General features: G+C 42.1%; 1 long non-coding RNA gene across 1 annotated transcript in view; it reads right to left on the reverse strand.

The window, feature by feature from the left end:
- The window catches only part of LOC311238116, a 42,055-nt gene extending 19,782 nt beyond the window's left edge, over positions 1-22,273 (reverse strand). The window contains exons 1-5 of the long non-coding RNA XR_014620323.1: positions 22,063-22,273; positions 14,883-14,960; positions 14,669-14,779; positions 13,938-14,048; positions 11,905-12,044 (exon numbers count right to left, since the gene is read on the reverse strand). This is a non-coding gene — a long non-coding RNA (uncharacterized lncRNA). The remainder of the gene's footprint in view (positions 1-11,904; positions 12,045-13,937; positions 14,049-14,668; positions 14,780-14,882; positions 14,961-22,062) is intronic.
- Positions 22,274-23,985: the final 1,712 nt, after the last annotated feature.

The raw sequence follows: 23,985 nt of genomic DNA on the forward strand, positions 1-23,985 counted from the left end.
AACTTCAAATAACTACAATTTCGACAGTTTTCGGCTTGTCATTGCTCCGACTGCTTTGTTGTTGAATCAAGTCAAATCCTAGGTAAGCATATATTGTGCGTGTGAACGTTGACATGAAAAGAAAAAAGTAAAAAAAAAAAAAAAAAATTGGTTTCTTACTTGATTCGATACTGGGTAGTACCGACGTGTTTCGGTTCGGTGCCTCAAAAGTACCGAATTCGGTACCCATCCCTAGTTATCATATCACTCGATATCGATAATTATCTAAATTGTTATAAGTATACAATTATTTTGCAGCAATTCTTTGTCGTTGCCGCCATCTTTAGTGTTACATGCTGACAGACTACGGTGATGTCGGATATGATATCTATTAACTTAAAGACCATTGCTGCCTGGGCAGCGCAAACACTAATACAGACCATTAACCACTGTTTGGCGTTGGTGTCATTAATAATAACCATGCTGGAATATGAATGCCCTTTTTCGTTTCGTTCTTTTAAAGTTCGATTACCCAGGGATTCAAGTTCTCCGTCAATTTGATTCCAAATCGTGACAGATTTTCCGTCAATTTTCTACCTGCATGGTTTAATATGATTTGTAGAGGCATACAATCTATTTTTATGTCGGTATTTGCGCATAACCAGGGCTGTATGCTAAGCTTTTTCACTAGGGGCACACTTGCCCCTAAATGAGAAATTTAGGGGCAAAAAATATTTTTTAGGGGCACATTTTTAAATAACAATTTTACCATTATTAAAAAAATATGTTCCTCCTGCCTCATTACTGTGGTCCTTTTATTTAACATTTAAGTGCGTTTGTTTTCAGGTTTGTATCTTTTATAATGAACCAACTGAGAAAGTGTGTAAATCACTAATAGAACAAAAACAACAAACTGTGTGTGTGTGTGTGTGTGCGCACGCTTGTGTAGTGCTCCTTGAATGAGATCACCACAACACACACATCATTGCATTAATCAGGAGGACAAGAAACTCTGCATACATTTGTTTCACAATGAAAAGTGCTTTAGAAATCAAATGAATTATTATTATAAATAACCCCATGAAAGGTTTATTATTTGTATGGGTAATTACCTGCTTCATATTTGTGATGTTACTGGTTTCAGTGTGTGCCTAAAGTGATCAATGTGTTGGGCCGTTTATAGAGATCTATGCCAATTAATGTTTATGTATATCCGGGACTTTTTTTAATAAGAATTGAGAGGTATTTGTATATGTGACCTTTATTTTGAAAACAGTGTTGCGACGCAACCTTATTTACATTTGCGCTTTTGACAGTGAAATGTTCAGTCCAACTTAGCTCGAAGGAAAGACTAATCAAAAAGGTTTAATTGACCCGTATGAGGCTCTTACGGTAGGACTTTGATTGTTTATAGAAGTGGAATGTAATACTATGCTAAACGAGAAATAAACAGTGATTTTACCAGCAGTAAAGTTGCAAGCCACTTTCATTTCACTTTCATTTCATTTGTGACGTACATGGGTACGTGGGTTGGTCATTACCATTATTACTGTATTTATGACACCATCTGAACATCAGGTTAGTATATTTAATGTGTTGTGTTTTGTATGTGATGTGTGTGTGTGTGTGAGCATGAGAGCTAATGCTGTCTCTTTTTTCTCTTCCTGTCAGGTGCCGCTCGTCCCTACACTGAAAGAGTGCTGATTGCCTAATGAATGACAGCTGATGGCAATCACCTCGAGAGGGACACACGTCTGCGCGCCTCATTCTGTCAATTGCCAGTGACCAGAGTGGAGTGGGGTTGCCATTGTTTTCCACTGTTGTGTGGGATTATTATTGTTGTGCTTATTTACCCCTTTTGGTGGACCAAGTACGGTGTCTTAATATATATATATATTGTTGGCCTATGTGCCACTTCTCAACTATTGTGAGTATTCTCTTGTTGGCTTTAGGCCTAGTTCCACTGAGTGTGGACTTGTACCTTTAAGTATATGTATGTAGATATTGTTGGCCTCTGCACCACTTCTCAACTATTGTGAGTATTCTCTTGTTGGCTTTAGGCCTAGTTCCACTGAGTGTGGACTTGTACCTTTGATACCTTTTGCTGGGGGTTTTCCCAGTACCAACCTCTGGCTGGTTGGTTAGTGCCTGTGGGCGCTTATTTAGTTTACTTGTATTATCCTTACCTTGTGTGTTCTCCCATTACCCTTCTCCCTGTTGGTTAATTGTTTGTGGGTTGTTTTTTCCCTTTGTTACATATTCAACTATCAGTGGAGGTTTCAATCCCTACCCTGTATAATAAATATAATTGACTATTCTTGAAAACGTCTTTGTTTATTACCTACCTGCCCGGGACTGTTTTGAAAGCATTTACTGAGAGAGGCTGTTTTTTGTTCATGTGCAGCCGGCTCCAGTTACTATTTTGTGTGGTCATTAGACCTTTGTACATGACATACGGGGAACCGTGACAATTATTAGTATTATCTTATTTGCATATTGTCTCATTATTAGATAGATAGATAGATAGGTTGATACTTTATAAATTTAAGTAGACAGTATTTCACGTCCTAATAGTGGGCTACTAGTACTCACCTAATGCATGGCTGAACGTGAACGTTAGAAGTTTCCGTGTCCCCGTCAATCAATCATCACATCATCACGTCAATCATCATCATCTTAGCATCTCTCCACATCGGACGTGGTTGTCATAAGATGGACTGATATCCACTCCGTTGTTCTTGCAGAGCAAAATTAGCGTCTTAAATTTATTGAAAGGAGGTGCTTCTTTGGCGATGCAATAACCCATATTGAAAGGAAGAGAGGCCACATTCAGTTTCGTTTCGCTAGGAATTATGGGATTTGGTGTTGGATGTATAGACTCTACGCAGATAGGGACATGGTCTTTAATCGCACGATAGACTACAAGTACCAAGTATATAGCGTGACCCAGATTCCTCCACGCAAATCTTTTTTTTTATCGGTGATCGCAGTAAGTTCATTCATTGCCGACAGATTATTTCATAGCACCACGACATTGTGTCGCACTGTACAGCCTTGGTTGTAGGCTAATGTTTTTTAAAAAATGTATTCAATTTGTATGGATTAATTTAGGCGTGAAATGCGAATGAAGGGTTGAAATCACAACTCGCAACGTTGCTCCCAAATAATATTTCCAACTCGCAACGGCCAAATTAAGGGGCAATTTGCGATCATCTCGTCGCAGTGTACAGCCCTGATAACGCAGCATGGCACAGACATGTCACACGGAGCCCCGCGAAGCATGCATACAGTAAACTAAGTTGCTCGTTAATATAACTGTTGTCCTTGTATCTTTACGCTTATGAAAACATTTAATAATATTTATAGGCTATATGCCCTCGTTTGGCCATAAGTCTATTCTCAAATGGCCAAATCTCCTCGCTGACGGACCCATGTATAGCCTATATCATATTCCTATATGTCTCCAAGGAATCGTGGGGCTCGGGGAAGAAAGGGAACCCCTGCTATAGCCTATCCTTTATAATGTTATATCTATTTATGATTTGTTTCCATAGCCGGTCTCAGTTATGCTGTGGCTGAGATGGGTCGGGATTAATGAAGCCGATAGGAGACTGCTTCTTGGCTATACGAATTAAAGCCACGATTGAAAATAATGTACTTCCTTCTTGACAATAGCATATACTATAACAATAATAGTACAAGAACAATGAATCTCACTGCCATGTAGCCTACACCATGTATAGCCTGCCTATGTGATCAATAAAAACGCGAACTTGAATTCCATCATCATATTTATATGTTGTGTCTGTCCACTATGTTTGTTACTTTTTTTTTTTTTTTCTATGTAAAGCGACCTTGGGTCTCTTGAAAGGCGCTATATAAAATGAAGCTATTATTATTATTATCACATCTGTGCGGGAGCTCACAAATAGACTGTTAGTCTCAGTGAAGTTTCAACTGAGGCCATCTATTCTAACCAACAAATTGAAGTAGAAAGCATTTCGTTGTGACCAATCTTATTTGAAAACATGACACAAAATAATAGTATTTCGCTTTTTATTTTAAACAATATTTAATCGCGTTTGGAGGTGGGTGTTCTGCGTCTGCCTGCCCCCCCCCCCCCCCCCCCCCGTGCCAAACAAGCAGGCCAATCTCTTGTTCGCGCGTGAGCCCATTATATTTACACTACCGTCGCTATTTTACAATTAACTATAATGAATTACGGGTCATACAGAACACGCCAGTCTTGAAACTAATGCACGGAAGCTTATTTCCGCATTGTAGTCTTCATGCTCTGAGCTGTGCGTAGATATACGCACAAAGTCAAGCACACGTTCAAAGTCCCACACTTTGCTTAAAAATGATCGTACGCACGGGTTACGCACATATCTGTGCGTACGCACCGTTGATAAATGAGGGCCCTAGTGTGGACCAAACAAGTGAACTCTGGTCCACCCTGAAAACGTTGGTCTCGGTTCGATTGTGCTGCATTTTTTAAGTGTCCCGACCCATATAAAAATATGTCTTAACACTTTGGTTGCCTTGGGTTAAATTCATGATATACCATAGGTTGCCGGCTCTATTTGTCTATGGAGAAAGTCCCCTTCTTTGCAGGGCTATAACTTTTTAAATTCTATTGCTACATTGCCATTATTAGGGCCCATTCAAAGTCCTATATGTATTGTTCATTGTGTAGCAACGTTAAACTTTTTCATTCACATATTCATAGTAAAGTATGGTCTAATGTATAAGTATGTTTTCATCTCTTTCTGCAGCTTTCTCCAGAACGTGATATATAGCCCCAAATGCATTATATTGATGATGAAATACTGTTTGATGGCAATCAGCGCGATATAAAAAAATTCCAACTAGACGTACTTCTAGAAGTTACTACACGTCATCTGATGTTGACCGGATGGGCGAGGGGGCGTTTATAATTCCGTGGGCAGCGGAATTATACCAATCATCTAATGTGGGTCAAATGTTGATAATAGCAGTTAGTATCGAAGACGGTAACGTTACACGCTCAAACTCACCCCAGTCTCCGCGCGCCGTTGGGCGATCATCGTAGAGTAGAAATTCTATCATTATGGGATGGCGATTTACCCGGTCCATCTCCAGCTTGTATAATGGTATATACGTCCAAATAATGTTGTTTATCGAGTTATTGGCAATCGATCGCTATGTAGCGTGACGAGCCAGAGTCCCGGGACATGTACCGAGTGGCCGGAAGCAATACGGACGTCTAGCACAACCTCTATGGCACATCCTGTTTAAGCGATTGCGCCGATCGGCCACCAGATGGCGCTCCTGAACCGCCAGAGAGCTCAGTGGGTCCTGCTGGTGGATCTCAGGCCAGCGGAGGGGACATATGAATCCGATCGCAGATTTTTGAAATATTGATATAAGGACGCTGTACAGCGTCCTCCGGCAACTTGAGCATGGCCCGCAATGACGTCAAAACACGTTTCATGGCAGCCAAAGTGTTAATAAAACTTGCTTAATTAAGTCGAATTCTGCCTTTGTCTCTATCAACTACATATAAATATTTATATAATTGTTTGCTTGATAGACGAAGGTTGCAACATAATTATGTAATGTCATGTCATGTCGTTGGCTGTGAGAGCAGCCCCACTGCACCCAGGCAGCGCAGCCGAGTGAAACCTTGTTGGCTGCGTCACAGTCACGAAAGGGGCTACTTAATTAATTAATCCAATCCACTTTATTTATAGAGCACATTTAAAAACAAAGTTTACCAAAGTGCTGTACAAGTCCCACAACATAAGATAAAAGAATATATATATATATATATATATATATATTTTTTCCTTTTCTCTAAGCTTCGAATTAAAATCGAAGCTCGGCCCCCGAAGCTTCGATTGCCAAAAAAAGCTTCGAAGGTCAGCCCTAGAAAACTCTAATGGTGCCAGATTATATTGATGAACCATTGGATCCCCATACATTATGTTTAATTATTCCTGCTCATCCCGTCAGTTTGAAGTTTGAATCCCCTTTTTCACAGCATAAAGTTGGCAGGTATGGGATTATGTCCAATAAAAGGCTGCCCTGCATGATCACATGGCTTTGTTTAGAAGGTTTAGTTGACAAAGTGCAGTGTAAAAGCTAACCGAACCAAATGAAAAATGCAACCATGTTGCAACTTCTTCACCCCTGAATCGAAAGTGTTTCGAAGCCCTTTCCAACCTTTATAAAAAGTGATCATGGTATAGTGACCAAAGAATGGTGGAAATACCATGATATTACCATCTGTATCATGATTCAAATTGGATGCCACCATGCCATGGTAGCATTAAGTACAAAAGTGGTACCAGGGCGATACATGACTTTTACCATGACCAGTAACATAGTAAAACTGAAAATACCATCAAACTACCATGATCCTTTTTTGTGTGGATAACGAATGAATTATCAAGTCAGATGCAGCTCTGTCGCCAAAATGGCCAAGGAGTCCTACATCCACTAGTCAAGCCTAAGTAAGATATGGTGATGTGATATTTTGTTCATCCACTAGTCAAACCTATAAGAAAGATCTGGTGATATAGGGCTGGGCGATATAACGATAACGATAAATATCGCGATATATTTTAATAATCGATATCGAATATCGAAATAAAAAAAAAAATCGAAAAATTGTTTTTTTCTTTTTTTTTTTTTACCTGCAACAGGGCAGTTTTAAAACCAGAGACAGTGGACAGACTTGTCTTTCTTGCCTGCAACTTAAAGTAATGGCTTTGCTTGTCCAAATGACAATACTGACCAAATTCAGATTTCTTTTTCTCTTGTCCATTTATTTTGTTTGCTTTCTAATTTAAAATACATTTTGAAACCGTCTGTACACAGTAGGCTATGTGTGCTAGCAGAACTAGACTCCAGTCACGAGTCACAGTGCACATGTGCGGTGGTTTGTCCACCAAAAAAGCGCCAAAAGATCGAAAATAAACTAGCAGAGCCAGAACTGTTCAACTCCTCTGGAGCCACAGCCAGCAGAGAAGCCGGTTTACTTTAGCTTTTAAACCAGCTGCAGCCTGAGAACTGGAGTGTGAGGGGATGTAACACTAAAGATGGCGGCAATGACAAAGAATTGCTGCAAAATAAACATACATCTGTTGTTAAAAAAAAAAAAAAAAAAAAAAAAAAAAAAAATTATACTTATAACAATTCGATAATTATCGATATCGAGAAATAAAATAAAATTATCATATCGTTATCGCGATATGATTTTTTTCCATATCGCCCAGCCCTATGGTGATATGAGATTTTGTTCTCATAGGGATGAGATGAGGGGATGAGGAGAGGGATGGCGCTGCTCCGACCGGCTGCCTTTCTGTTCGCTCCGTCGAGACTGTGTTTACTTTTGTTAATATTTATAGTTTTTAGAGTTTTGTTCGTACCAACTGTTGGTGCATTTAACGTATATGACCGTCAGTCACTCATAGACATTGGATTAAGGGAAACTTACCAACTGGATTACTCACTGGACCAGCTTTCCGAACCGCATCAATGGCCTGAAGAAATTCTCCGGAGATTAGGACCAGATCCTTTGTTCCTAGATCCCAGGAACAGGGGAACCAGACGACGAGGAAAGAGGGCTGGGATCCGTAACAGGCTGAGATCCAGACGCCACCGTACACCACTGCCCAGTATATTGCTAGCCAATGTACAATCAATTGACAATAAACTGGATGACATCCGAGCAAGGATTCAATATCAAAGAGACGTTAGGGACTGCAACGTCCTCTGCTTCACCGAAACATGGCTCACACCGGAGGTTCCAGACCACGCAATTCAACCAGCAGATCACTTCTTTATCCATCGCAAGGATCGGTCATCAGCAGAGTCCGGTAAACAACGTGGAGGAGGTATTGCCTTCATGTTTAACAAAAATTGGAGCGATCCAACTAACGTGAAGGAATTATCCAACCACTGCTCCCCAGAACTGGAATATATAACCATCAAGTGTCGTCCTTTCTTCCTCCCGAGGGAGTTAACGGCGATCGTCCTGATCGGAGTGTATATTCCACCGCAAGCCAGCAACAAGGTTGCGCTCTCCAGACTCCACGACGAGGTAAATAGAATACAAGTGGCGAACGTTAACGCCGCCATTTTAGTGCTGGGAGATTTCAATAGCGCCAATCTGAGAAAGGTATTGCCTGACTTCTATCAGCATGTGACTTGCAACACCAGAGGCGGTAACATCCTAGATCACTGTTACACGCAATTTAAAGGTGGCTACAAGGCTCATTCTGATAGTGGCTTTGGTAAATCAGATCACGCGTCGATCTTTCTTTTACCAAAGTACAAACAGAGAATTAAAAGTACTCCTGTAGTCTCGCGAGAGGTGCAGAAATGGGATTTGACGTCAGAGGAGACGATCCGGTCAGTGTTTCACTACACAGACTGGAATGTGTTCCGCGACACAGATAACATTAATGTCTACACGGAAACAGTGCTGGACTATGTTTGTACTAGGGTGAAAGAAACAATCCCCACTACCAAAATGAAAGTTTACCCAAATCAAAAACCCTGGGTAGACAAATCCGTCCGTGAAGCTCTGAGAGAGCGCACCAAAGCATACAACGACGGCCTAGTGGCAGGCAACATGAATGACCACAAGGTGGCGCGATACAACGTAAGGAGGACAGTGTCAGAGGCCAAACGGCGCTACAGGGATAAAATTGAACTCCAGTTTGAACAAGCTGACTCTAGAGCTATGTGGCAGGGGCTCAAAACGATGACAGACTACAAAGGCGCCTCCCTCAAACTGAACAGTGACATCTCCTTAGCAAATGACCTCAATACCTTCTATGCAAGGTTTGATGCTGGTAATAACAACACCAGCTCACAAGCCTCGGCAATGGGGGGGGGGGGGTCGGCTGCTGATGGAGGCGCAGTGTTCAGGGTAACAGAGCATGAGGTGAGGCGGACCTTTAAAAAAGTGAATATCAGGAAGGCAGCAGGTCCGGACGGCATCCCCGGCCGCGTCCTAAAAGTCTGTGCCGACCAACTGGCCCCAGTATTCACTGACATATTTAACCTGTCCTTAGAACAGGCTGTCATCCCCACCTGCCTGAAGAAGTCCACTATTATCCCTGTACCCAAAAAATCCAAGCCTGCTTGCCTCAACGACTACCGCCCTGTAGCTCTCACCTCCATAGCCATGAAGTGCTTTGAGAAGCTAGTAAAGGGCTACATCTGCTCCTCCCTCCCCATCAACATGGACCCCCTGCAATTTGCATAACGCCCCAACAGGTCCACGGAGGACGCCATAGCCCATGTGCTGCACACAGCAGCATCACACCTGGACAAGAGGCAGGGGAACTATGTGAGAATGCTATTCATCGACTACAGCTCGGCATTCAATACCATAGTCCCCTCCATACTCATAGCCAAGCTCAGGGACCTGGGCTTGGGCTATGACCTCTGCCAGTGGGTCTTGGACTTCCTGACTGGCAGACCCCAGGTGGTGAGAGCAGGCAACTGCACCTCCTCATCCATCACCCTCAACATAGGGGCCCCCCAGGGCTGTGTTCTGAGTCCCCTCCTCTACTCCCTGTACACACACGACTGTGTGGCTCAGCGGAGTAGCAATACAATCATCAAATTTGCTGACGACACAGTGGTGGTGGGCCTGATCTCTGCCAACGACGAGAGGGCCTACCTGGAAGAGGTCAAGGTCCTGGCGGGATGGTGCCAGGAAAACAGCCTCTCCCTGAACGTCAGCAAAACAAAGGAGATGATTGTGGACTTCAGGAGGTCGGGGGTCAAGGACTACAGCCCCCTCAGCATCGACGGGGCACCGGTTGAGAGAGTCAACAGCTTTAAGTACCTCGGAGCCTACATATCCGAGGACTTGACATGGACCACACACATTGACAGTGTTGTGAAGAAGGCACGACAACGCCTCTACTTCCTCAGGCGCCTAAGGAAGTTCCAAGTCAGCCAGAAGATCCTTAAGAACTTCTACTCATGTACAATAGAGAGCATCTTGACCGGCAACATCACCTCCTGGTTTGGGAATAGCACTGCACAAGACCGAAGCAGACTACAAAGAGTGACACGTTCAGCCGAACGCACAATTGGAGGGGGGCTCCCCACCCTCCAGAACATTTACTACAAGCGTTGCAGGGGCAAGGCTAAGAGAATCATTAAAGACTCCAGTCACCCGAACAACTGCCTCTTTGAACTGCTGCGGTCAGGCAAGCGATACCGGAGTCTCAAGGCGAGCACAGAAAGACTCAGAAGAAGCTTCTATCCCCAGGCCATCAGGCTGCTAAACGAACAATGAATGAACACTACACAACAACAACCACCAAACGCACATAGCACACACATCCACACGCACACACTCACTTTAAACAAACACACTGTAGCACCCACTCCACACACTTTATAGCACACACCCACTTTAAACAAACACACTGTAGCACCCACTCCCCACACTTTATATTTATGGATGAAGGATTGCACTACAACTCGTACACCTTACTGTAAATTGTACCTAAAATTGTACCTCATCCCATTTCTGCTTTGCACTAGATAGTACTGTACATTAGTACACTGCATAGTATTGTGTATTGTATATTATATGGTAACTCAGAACATTGTACATATGTCTATACCGAACACTGTGACCTCATTTTTCTTCTTCTAAATTCATGCTATATTATGTTATTATGTTATTTGATACTATCTTGTCTAGCACAGTCTCTGGAGCGAAACAGTAAGAAGCATTTTGTATGAAAGTATTCTGTACTTCTGTATGACAACTATTAAAGAACTTGAACTTGAACTTGAACTACTAGTCAAACCTAAGAAAGATATGGTGATATGAGATTTTGTTCCTTTACTAGTCAAACCTAAGAAAGATATGGTGATATGAGATTTTGTTCCTCTACTAGTCAAACCTAAGAAAGATATGGTGATATGAGATTTTGTTCCTCTACTAGTCAAACCTAAGAAAGATCTGGTGATAATGATATGAGATTTTGTTCATATAGCCCAACCCTAACTGAATGTCAACTGAAGCCAGCGTTTCCGTTAGCCGGTAATTACCGGTATTTGACCGGCAAAATCTGTTGAAGTCCGACATATTTAATCTCTCCGGTCTTAATGTCCGGCGAAAATAATTCCTTCTAAGCACAATTTGATTATTTGAATTGTATTAAAATAGGCTAAAATTAAATAGCCTATGCGATGAACGAAACAATCATTACATTTGTTTCATCGTTGCTTCTAATAATGACACCGACGTCGTCAGCGAGAGCTTAGTGCTGAGTTTGCGAATGCATGTGTAGCTGCAGAGCCGGAGCAGCAGCGGCACAGTGCAGTACTCCAATTCAGCCATTGGCAATTCACCTGTTGGGTGGGGCGCGCTGCTGAGCGGTCCCCAGATAGAGCCAGAAAAGAGCCAAAAACAGCTGAATCTGCATCGACATACTCTCGCAAATAAGTCGTTGGGAGGTGGAGAGAGAGAGAGTCGTCACGCAAACCCACGATAATGTTGCCGTCTCTCTCTGCCAAATTTCTCAGTTCTTCGCTTGATATAATTAATACAAATGTCCAATATAACGGAATTCGTTAGCTCATAAAAATGTGATTATAACAGACTGCCCACAGACACCTATTTGATTTAAAGTCGGCAGCAGCACGGAGTCTCGGGACTTATTTTATTTGGAATATAATGACTCTATATACGCAAAAGTAGCCTAGTTTTAAGTAAAAATATTATAAATCTACATGCCTTGATGATGTCATTCTTTTGTTTTGTTGTCATTCTTTTGCCTATCAATTGTTTTTAAGCTCAATAAACTCTCTGACCGGAATTTCTCTCATTTGACCGGTACCGGACACTGAGGCCGGCAACAATTTTTTCTAACGGAAACCCTGACTGAAGCATAATACTACCTCAGGGAGCATATGGTGTTGGCTAGGACCGGCTATGTGGTCATCTTTCTTGTCTGCAGCCGGTGAAACAGCTCCGACATGTTCGTTGGGGTCGTCACGGAGGTCATTCTTTCCCTGGGACATCTTCAGTGGACACAGCTCTGTAAAGTCCATACAGACAAAATCATAATTTAAAGCAGATGAAAATGTTCAGTTAGGTTAGGCTGTATGGTTATAGCGATTGTACACTACAAATGTAGTAATGTAATTTCATAAAGTCTGTAAACAAAGTTTTCAAAGTTTCTCTGCTCTCTTTCTGTCTTTTGCTCGTCATTTCCACATGCTTGTTTTGATTCTGTAGGTTGGGGGGGGCATTTTCATCTTTACTTTCCTGATATGTTTCTACATTCTGGTCATTTCAGTTTGCGGTCTCTCCTCTTCCCTTTCTAGGGATTCCTAGAATACATTTGTATGCTCCTCCTCACATCTTTGTAACAAATTACTGCTTTCTAGCGCTGCCTCATTAGAGCTGCTTGTCTGTCTGCATGTTTTGTTTTCAGTATTTTATTGACTAATATGTAAAAAGTTAGTCTGGAGCCCTGGATTGACTAATAGGCATCTTCATCTTTGCTTTGTTGGCAGTGTATTTGTCTAATTTTACGTCATTTTAGTATCCTCCTGACCTGATCTAACGTGACCCTGAAGTGTAAGCAGAGTCAGTCAGAAAACATCCGCTTTTGGCATTAGCTTGCTGCTCCCCTGGCTACAAAACATTGATGTTAGCCAGCCATCTAATATTACAACTAATGTTAGCTAAATACCCAATTATACCGTACCAAGCATTAGCCCAACGTGCGCTGCATTACACTGTGACTGAAGGGTAGTGTAAGATGTCTGGTAGTGAGACAGGACTGGCCATAATATAGAGGAGGGTGTACCGGTAGTCGTGTTATTCCACAAGTATAACTATGCGAGTCCTCTGCATTTGTTGTGAGTATATTTATCTCGTTAGCTCTGTAGCTCCAACACACAGGTCTCTTATCTTCGCTCCTCGTCTACTACTGACTTGACTTGACTACTGCGGTCAAGCCAGCCGTCTTTCACTTTTGCGTGGTCAAACCAGCCGCCCCTGTAATTTCGAGTGCGCGATTAGTTACAGGTTTACGGTAATGCAATAAAACAACCCTGGGAAGCTGTTGTATTACCGAAGTGACTTTCGAATACAGTCTCACAAGTTACAAGTTACATAAATACTTGAATTATTCCCGGTAATGAACTGAATGAATCAATAGGACGTTTCGTATTTGCAGTATTATTGAACATCGAATCAATAGGACGTTTCGTGTGTGCAGTATTATATATTCGACCACTAAAGCTACAGGAAATCCCACAGAGGAACACTTCCGGTGAGGATTTCAAAGTAAAGGATGGCATGTGGTTCATTTCTATTATTTGCAATTGAGGAACAGGGTAATTTAAACTTGTTGCACAAATACTATGAACTACTTTTACTGTGTACTTTTTGAGAATGGCAAAATTCCCTCCAGAGAAGGAGCATTTGATGTTGGATAAAAAACATGTCTTCCATTAGTAGTTTATGACACTGCCATGTTTGTACTTAGTACTTCTTAGTCTACTTGCACAAATAATATGAACTACTTTTACTGTGTACTTTGAGTAATTTGATTTTCAAAGTCCTCTCCATAGAACAAGAATGAGCATTTTCGACTAACTTTGATGTGGGATAAAAAGCATTTCTTCCATAAGTAGTTTATGAAACTGCCATGTTTGTACGTAGTACTTCTTAGACTACTTGCACAAATAATATGAACTACTTTTACTGTGTACTTTGAGTAATTAGATTTTCAAAGTCCTCTCCATAGAACAAGAATGAGCATTTGAAAATACCACACGTTGTTATGGTAAAACAAATAGATTGAGGCTTCATGGAAAGAAAGAGGAGGGAAAGCTGTGGACACAGAGACATATAACTATGTTGCAACAGAGGATGGACAACAAGAGAAAAGAAAGACAAGGAAAAGAAAGTAACATACTGGTCTCCTGGTCTGTGGGCTCCTCCTTCAGCCCAGTGGACATATCCGTGGGGGGGTCTAGCGTGTCCTGAACCTCCTCTATTTTAATCATCAGTAGGTCACTGGGTGGATCTGGAACAGAGGGAGACAGAAAGGGTATTTACAGTGGCATGAAAAAGTATTTGCCCACTCTCTGATTTCTTCTGTAATTACAGATTTCTTTTTATTTTTAATCTTTATACAAAATCTAAAACAGGATGTAATTGAGTCCTGAGCCTCTTCTTTCATGATTGATAGGAAGTTGGAGGTAGATCTGGGGCAGAGGGAGACAGCAACTAAGGAAATACTCCAGTATGTACAGTATTATTTGACAATTATTATATTTATATACTGAACTTTATTTAAAATCAAACACTTCCTTTTCCTCCATTACATTTTTTTTTAAGTTAAACAAGACCACTGACCCCTTTAGCTAAGGCTTAATAATACATCACAGTTGGGATCCCTTCTATCAGCTTAGTTCTCCTGGTTGCTATTCAATCCGGCAGGGGAACCAGGACAAAGGTGTTCCATTTATAAAAGAGATACCAGAATAAAGTGCTCCAAAGAGTTAGGCTGAATGTGAACAAGAGTTTGATCAAATTAAAGAATGAGAGGAGAGAAAGCAATGGCGACAAATACTGAGACATACAAACATGCTGGAGCAGAGGAAGGAGAAGACTAAATCCAGATAAGAGAAAGAAACAACATACTGATATCCTGGTGGTCTGTGGGCTCCTCCTTCATCTCAAAGGAACTATCCTTGGGTGGCTCTAGTGTGTCCTGATCTTCTTTTTTAACAATCAGTAGGTCTCTGGGTGGATCTGGGACAGAGGGAAACACAACTCAACATACTAGTCTTTATTTACTTCTGGGTCTGGAGAGTAAACTAAAGTATGTTCAGTAGGAAGTCTTGTTCTGACTTACAGAGGTCCTGCTGGTCTGATTCCTCCTTCATTCTAGTAGGTGTGCTCTTGGACGTCTTCTACTGGAACTGGAGTTTTGCTACAAGGATAAATGCAGATGGTCACAGAGAGCCCATACTGTAGATCCAAGTCTGGAACTGACTGGTCAGCCAGGACATATATAGAGGATTCTCTCCACCAATCACATCACAGTATGGAGGGGAAAAGAATGAGAACTGTAGGCCAATTAGTTGACATGCTTTTATTCAAATCCGATTACATAAATGCAGGACTTAATTTGTGCCAGGACCTGCCAGATTGAGACCGGCACCTATTTGATAGGATCTGGCACCTCCTCTGTCATAATCTTCTGTCAATAATACATTTAGTGGGGGGCGTGGCCAGGTAGCATAGGGTTTTGATTGAATTGATTGATTGAAAACTTTATTAATCCACAAGGAAGCATACTAGAACCGTTACTGTTCCTAATTTATGCAAATGACATGTCGTCAGCTTGTGACTGCAACTTGTTCCTGTTCGCGGACGACTCAGCCCTGCTGGTCTCTGACAAGAACAAGTTACAGGTTGGAAAAAAAACCTCAGCTCGGAACTCGGCAGAATCTGGCTCGCTGATAACAAACTATCATTACACCTGGGGAAAACAGAGTCTATTCTCTTCGGTTAAAAATTTCAAATAAACTCAGCAAGACCGACGGCTTCTCAGTTACAGTGGGTGACAATATTGTCACAAGGAAAGATGAAATTACATACCTGGGTTCCATCCTAGAGGCAAATCTTTCCTGTGACAAAATGGCATCCAATGTAATAAAAAAAGTCAACCAAAGAACTAGATTCTTGTACCGGATCTCCTCTCTGGTAAACAAGAATACCCTGAAGACTGGCAGGAGCACTCATTCAAGGGTACTACGACTATGCTTGCACTTCATGGTACCAAAGCACCTCAAAGGCGCTAAAAACTCAATTACAAACATCCCAAAACAAACTGGTCAGACTACTGCTTGACCTTACTCCTAGAACCCACCTCACCCCTGCCCACTTTGACAACCTAGGATGGCTTAGAGTAGACGACAGAGTACAGCAACTTGCAATGGGCCTGGTCTACAAGATACACTACACCACTAAGGTACCCATGTACATGTCAAAATACTTCCCAAAGGTCAGTGAATACCACGACCACAACACCAGAGGGAGCTCCACAAATCATGTCGAACCCAGATTCGGCTCAAACAAGGGACTAAACACATTTTGCAATTATGCCACATCAATGTGGAATGCCCTACCCACAGCTGTAAAGGAATGCGAATCATTACCCATTTTCAAAACCACTCTCAAAGAGCACCTACGGGAGACTGCAATTCGAAACTAGCCCCTGTAAATGTCCAAACCCAACCCCCTCCAATGTACAGTTCCCCCCCACCCCACCTAACCACCTCCAATGTACAGTTTCTTCCACCTCAAATGTATACTCTCTTTTTTAGACTATTTTTGTATCACAAACAGTACTGTATTTGTAGATCTGGTATGTCATAAATGTCTAGATGTAGCAGTTACTGACTGTCTATCTGTATGTCCAGGGAGCGAAATTAACTTTTTGACTCACCGGCCAGTGGCGGGTAGATGGGAAGAGTCTACCCGCCAAGCATATTTCTTACCTGCCAAATTTTTTTTGATTAAATATATATATATATATATATTTTATATAAAAAAAAATTTAAATAAAATATATATTATATAATCATACTTGTAGTTGTATTATCTGCGAGACATCGCCACCACACAATAAGTCAAAATGCTTGCTATCTGCAAACAGCTCCACTGTCTGTGTGTATACTTGAGTAGCCTCCAGCTCCAGCAAGGATTCTCCGGCCCTGCAGCTAGACCCTATATTCAGCTAGACCCTACATTCAGCATGCAAGGATTCTCCGGCGATGCAGCTGGACCTATTTATAACGTTACCGTTCTTTTGTCAAATCACATTCAACATGCCCTCAGCTAGAATACGCATTCAATCAATGTTATAAGACATTGATATCAGGAGCTATCTGTAGCTACTGCTAGCCGGTAGATAACGTTAAGACAATTTAGTTTACTGGGACAGATGGATCAACGTGAGCTAGCTAAGCTAGCTAACGAGGGACCGGAGGTATTATGCACTCGAGTAGACTATTGCTGGAGCATTTGTTGATATCAGCAGCTATCAGTAGCTAGCCAGCTAGATACCGTTAGACAATGCCTCGTCATGTATTAAACTAAAAGTGAATAGTTGACTGGGTCATTGTTTAAACAGTAACGTTAGCTCTTGGAGGTCCGATATAGACTAGAGCAGATGGAAGTAAACAAGCCAAATGATAGCTTCCGATTGGTCATTTGCTTTTTTTCTCATGAAACCAGTCACGTCACTCTACTGTGATTGGACCTAGTGCGATGTGGGACTTGTAGTTTTTTAACGATCTCGCGGCGGAGAAAAAAAAGACGAGCGGCTATAATCTGTACTCGCACAAGAGTATCGTTATGAAGTTATGAACTACACGTCTACACGCCACACGGCGGGCAGCCCTCTAAGTGTCATGCGCCAAAGGTAAAAACAGCCCGCCCCTGGCGGGCGGCGGGCTTTAGTTTCGGTCCCTGTGTATGTCATATATGTTATGATGAATTGAAAATGGGGGACCCTGATGTAAACAAGATGAAAGTCTTTCTCTGGTCTGCATCCCCTTAACAATTGTGTGTATTGAGCCGTACTGTATTGTACCCATTCTGCAATCTGTTAAATAAAATTGTAACATAATGTAGAATGCATACTTTTACATTTGATACTTAAGTACATTCAATATCAAATACTATTTTATCTGGGTATTCCTACTTGTACTTAAGTAAAGGAACGGTGTACTTCTTCCACCACTGTATATACGTAATAATCAAAATAATGTCCATGTGACATTTACAAATACAAAGAATCTTGTGGAACTATTATTATGAATTCCTTAAATATCCATAACCTGGTTAATCGCAGGCTGTAAATTAGGGTGAGCACTGACCTAGAAACTAGGGTTTGATGTTAAAGCCCAACTTGCAGGTTAAACCCTACTCTTCAATTATGGGTAGTTTACATCATTGGTATCTAATTTAATTATTATTATTTTTCCATTTGACACCGGAAATGCCACTCCGAAAGGGGTAAAAAGGTCCACGCACGAATAACATGCACGCGCGAATCAAAAAAGCTTATCAGAGCTATCAGGGCCATGACGTCACGTCGGGTATCTTTCCCCTTTGAGTTTTGACGAGTGCAGAAAGCTATTTCCTTGATCCAAATGGACGCCTTACAAGACGCAAATGGGTTTAATCGTCGGGAGACTTTGATGGACCAGCTACAACTGGTTGAAACAAGGTAGTTATAATGTTTTTAATGTCGTAAAAAAAGAACTACATTTACCACTAGGCAGCCTGTTGTTCAGTACAGCAGCGCTACTGGTCTGTGGGCTGTCGCCTTATCCCCGGGTCATAGTATCAAGCTGGCTATATGGCTCTGGCTAATGTTACCCCGCTAACGTTAGCATTATGTCTACTGTCGTGCATGTAAAAGAGTTTTGGGAACGAGTAAAATGTGTAGGTCCTCTTCTCAGACCTGTGAGGCAAAGCACTGCTGCACACACATCCTGCCGGCTAGCAAGCTATGCGCCCCGGCATGTTGATACGATAGTAGCCCCTTTAGCTGCACTCGGTGCATCAGTGATGATAGCTATGAGCTAACTAACGCTACAAGCTCAAACACCTTATAACTACTACTATTGTCGTGTCCATAAGTTCCTTGGCAGAATACTTGTGATGACAAAGCAAAGGTATACAAAGAGGAGAGAACCATTTTAAATCGGGTGATGTTATGAGTTTCGGCTACCAAGCTAAGTTAGCTAACTTAGCTAGCTTCTAACGGTGTATACACAATATGTACAACGACACAATGATTTTCATTAGTACAAATATGGTAACATGGTTGTGGCTTTTACAAATAGTGGTTAGCTTTAGAGATGGATGGCTATGATCACGGAGCAATAGTGTTGTTAGGTGAAACAGATACATTTTCATTCATTACTCCTCGGCTAGTAGTAGCAAGGCTCCCTGCCTGCCACTAGCTGTGTGTGACTCTCAGACTCTCTGTGTGTGTGTGACTCTCAGGTGCCCTGCACCTGCCGTGACGACATCATTTCGATTACACGCGCACGTTATGAACCATTGATTAAAATATCCACGTGCGTGGTGATTGTGTTGGGCAGACAAAATGTTTGATAAAAACGCTAAAACTGGGTCAATTTCAATTTTTTTTTTTTCTTCATGAAAGTCACCATTGGCCTAGTCCACATTGTTTATTGAACAAAAATACAACCTGCAAGTTGGCCTTTAAGTGAGAAAGAGAGGTGGTTGGGGTTGTTCCAGATGTTTACCTGAATAAGGCCCATGATCTAAACCCACACTACACTCTGATACACTCATCATCACATGAATTGCCAGGTCCTAGAACCAGCGCTTTGGGGAGATCTTTTATTTTTAGAGCATTAACTCTTTGGAATGGCCTGCCTCGGAACCTCTGCTGCATTTACAGTAGATTCACTTTTAAAAAGAATCTTAAATTGTTTTTAAATTGTTTTTAACACTGTAAAGTAATTTTTTGTTTTTGTTTTACACTAATGTAATTTTAGCTATCTTAATTGTTACAGTAGTTTCATTATGCATTGTGTGTACTGACTTTTAATCATTTTGTTTTTGCACTATTGATTGTTTTTGTATGTTTTTTTGTGTGTGGACCCCAGGAAGACCAGCTAATGGGGATCCCCAATAAAATCAAATCAAATCACAGATCACCTTCTAAACTGAAACTGACATTTTCAATTAACCTCCTAAATTTGTCAGATATCTTATACGATGACCTGATTGATTGAAAACTTTATTAACAGATTGCAGAATGGGTACAATACAGTACAGCTCAATACACACAATTGTTAAGGGGATGCAGACCAGAGAAATGAATTAATGAATGAAAACTTTATTTAACAGATTGCAGAATGGGTACAATACAGTACGGCTCAATACACACAATTGTTAAGGGGATGCAGACTTGAGAAAGACGTTTGTCTTGTTTACATCATTTTCAATTCACATAGACATTTATGACATACACAACATACATGAGATTTATGGCATAGGGACATATAGGTATTTAGTACTGATACATTTGTGACATAAACGGTATTCAAATATACAGTACTGTTACCCCTAGATCCTGACAGAGTATATACATATGATGGGGAGGGGACTGTACATTAGGAGGGGGTGGGGGGGTTGGAGAGAAATATACATACTGCGGGGAGAGAATATATCCATGCGGTGGGGAGGAGACTGTACATTAGGAGGGGGTGGGTGGGTGGGAGAGAAATATACATACGGTGGGGAGAGAATATATACATACGGAGGGGAGGAGACTGTCTATTAGGAGGTGGTGGGGGTTTTGGGCATTTACGGTGGCCAGTTTCGAATTGCAGCCTCCCGTAGGTGCTCTTTAAGAGCGGTTTTGAATGTGGGTAGGGATTCACATTCCTTTACAGCTTTGGGTAGGGCGTTCCACATTGATGTGGCATAATTGCGAAACGTGTTTAGTCCCTTGTTTGAGCCGAATCTGGGTTTAACATGATTTGTTGAGCTTCCTCTGGTGTAGTGGTTGTGGTATTCACTGACCTTTGGGAAGTATTTTGACATGTACATGGGTACCTTAGTCGTATAGTGTATCTTGTAGACCAGGCCCATTGCAAGTTGCTGTACTCTGTCGTCTACTCTAAGCCATCCTAGGTTGTCAAAGTGGGCAGGGGTGAGGTGGGTTCTGGGGGTAAGGTCAAGTAGTAGTCTGACCAGTTTGTTTCGTGATGTTTGTAATCTTGTTTTAAGCGCCTTTGAAGTTTGTTTACATCAGGGTCCCCCATTTTCAATTAATCAGACCGACGGTCTTTGTTGTTGTCAATTTACACACACACTGCAATAATGTTAGACTTACCATCGTGGCCCACAGTGTTATAATAACTGGGCTCTGGTCTGGAACGTTACCCAAGTAGCTCTAACATGAGTCTAGAAAGCAGCTGGTTGACTGCGAGCGACTCATCATAGTTTACAGTAGCCCCTTTCGTGACTTTCGGTTTGCAAGCCTGTGGCTTTTGTGACCGGAGTCACTTGCCCACCCGCCCCGATCACCCAGTAGCGAAACGACCAAGCGTCGTCAAGGGGCTCGCGGTGTGTCAAGAATACATCAGATCTGAATTTCAAAGATACCCAGCGTACAATATGGGTCTAACACAGCTTCACGATGGGGTCTGGAAGCTCGGAGTTGCTAATAAACAGTTTAAAACATTGTTACTCGACGAGTGGTATTTACAGACCGAACGTCCATCTCCGCCGTTGGTGTCACAGCGCATGCGCACCATGCCGCGTTCACGTTACTGGGAAGAAGCGGAAGAACCAGAGGACATCTCGTTGCTACAACTAGGAAGCCTTCACGCTTTGACTCTATATATATCTATGGATGAAACGCCCACATCCATACTTCCGCAATTCGTGACGCGAAGTGGGAGATATGGGGTCTATAAAAGAATCCCATATGTCCTAGTAGGAATTACCACTAGGAGGCTGACGTGAATGGTTTTTCCCAGTCGGAAACTGGTTCTTCCGCTTCTTCCCAGTAACGTGAACGCTGCTTGGTGCGCATGCGCTGTGACACCAACGGCGGAGATGGACGTTCGGTCTGTAAATACCACTCGTCGAGTAACAATGTTTTAAACTGTTTATTAGCAACTCCGAGCTTCCAGACCCCATCGTGAAGCTGTGTTAGACCCATATTGTACGCTGGGTATCTTTGAAATTCAGATCTGATGTATTCTTGACACACCGCGAGCCCCTTGACGACGCTTGGTCGTTTCGCTACTGGGTGATCGGGGCGGGTGGGCAAGTGACTCCGGTCACAAAAGCCACAGGCTTGCAAACCGAAAGTCACGAAAGGGGCTAGACGCAACGCTGCTCTAGCTGTTGGATAGATCATTGAATGGTAGACAACTGTGAAATAACGTCACCTCAAAGCATAGCCCTGTTGATAAGTGGTGTAAGAATAATGTCAAAAACAAAGGCCTTCTGGTGATTTAACAAACCTGCTTTGTGGTTCTTCATCTCACGTTCAGACATCAGAACATTCAAGGTGGTGACCAAACTCTACTCTAGTTCATACTGCTCCTTAGTCCATTCAAATACTTAACATATCTTCAGCAGCTGCAGTTAGTCCGTTCTTTACACGATCTCTACATTCTAATATGTTCAGTATTAGATGTTAGCATTATAACACATTAGCAGCTACAGCGAGGTGATGCTACACACAAAGAGCGCGGACCGTGACGTGTTTCCGCTGGGGCGGGACTTCCTCAAGACGGACCAACTCTAATGTTGCCAGCAGATGGCGCTCGAAGTGCATTAAGTGTAAAACGTAGATGCAATAGGGTATATCTGCAGAGCCGCAAGCCCAACGTCTGGGCGGGGCTTCGGGGCTTGTACTCTGTTTGAGGCGGGATTCGGGGCTTGACTTGTACCTTGTTTTGCACTACTGCGCAGGCACGTGCACACATAGAGGCCAAGGGGTGCCTGAGCACCTGCCTTTTTGAGCCTCATCAAAAAAGTGCCCTTTTTGAAAAAAAATAATTTTTTTTTTTTTTTTTTTACTGTTACGCCATATAGACTGCCCTTCCAACTGAAAAATGTCAGGATAGAATAAAAATATTAGGTAAAGAGAGAGAGATGCCCCATATTCCATTGCAGTTTGCACGGCCTCCTCAGCGTGCCTCTCCGCGGACCTATATATTTGATGCATAGCGTGGGTGGTGATGATGATCATGATAGAAACCGCTGTTGAATGCTGGTATTACACTCATTGAGGGACACAAAGAAGTCAAGTCCGATGGGATTTGGGAATCTCAAATACAAATCGGGATTGGAATAAAAAATGCATTTATATTAAACAATACAGAATATACAGCACTTCTTGGGGTCTGTAGGGTAAGCACTTATTCCCTCCCCCCTGAACATTTATGGAGATGTAGGGCCTTTTAAGTCAGTGATAAAAGTGTCTTTCAAGGATAAGTGAGCTCCTGCACTGATTATTATAGTTCAATATTCAATATTTGATCACCAAAACCCCCCAAAAAGCATAAAAAGGGGGCCCCCCGCCCGAAAAGGGCCCTTAAAAATCGTGCTCGCGCGCTACACGCGCTCGCTTAATAAATACACACAAGTGTTGTGCCCTTTTCAGCCTTTGAGCACCTGCCCCTCTAAAGTCCTGTGCACGTCCCTGCTACTGCGCATGCGGATGAGGGGGGGCTCTCTCTCTCTCTCTCTCTCTCTCTCTCCGTACTTGCACGGATGTGCATGCGCGTGCACGTGCGCAAACAAAAATGCGTTCACAACTTTCATTCGACTCATCGCGCCGTGCGCCAAGTACCGGTACTCACCTATCAGTATCACCTAGTCTTTGCATAATAGGATACCAATAGCATAACAAAGATAGAGAAGTGCAAAACCAAAATACAAGCCCTGTACCAATTGGTGGGGGTTTGCTTGAGCTGTGGAACCAAATGGTCCCGACTGGAAGTATGAGACATTTCGTTGTGCTTCAGAAGGAAACTGTAAACTGTAAGTTACATTGTTAATTTAGTTTGTATTTACTTTTCTAGTTTAAGTGAATTCAATTAAAGAAATTGTAACTACAATATTTGTCGTATTCGATTAAATAGAATAATCTTCAGGACGAGGAGATAGCGTTTATATGTTTATTCAAAGGTAAGCATCGTTCAGCATGAGTGTAACTCCATTCACGGCTGGCAGCCAACTGACTGTGAGGACCCCTGGTCAGGTATACATAAGCAAGGTGCGCCTGGCGCGCCTGTCGTAAATGATATATTCACAGCATGAATAATATAGTAAAGATATATTCAAAGCATGAATATTACATCCTCCTTCTTTTAGAGAAAGCTTAATAAGCTATGAACAAAATTGAAATTAGGAATGGTTGTGCAAAACTCTGTAAG

This window comes from Notolepis coatsorum (assembly GCF_963971535.1).
Source record: "Notolepis coatsorum genome assembly, chromosome: 1".
NCBI lineage: Eukaryota > Metazoa > Chordata > Actinopteri > Aulopiformes > Paralepididae > Notolepis > Notolepis coatsorum.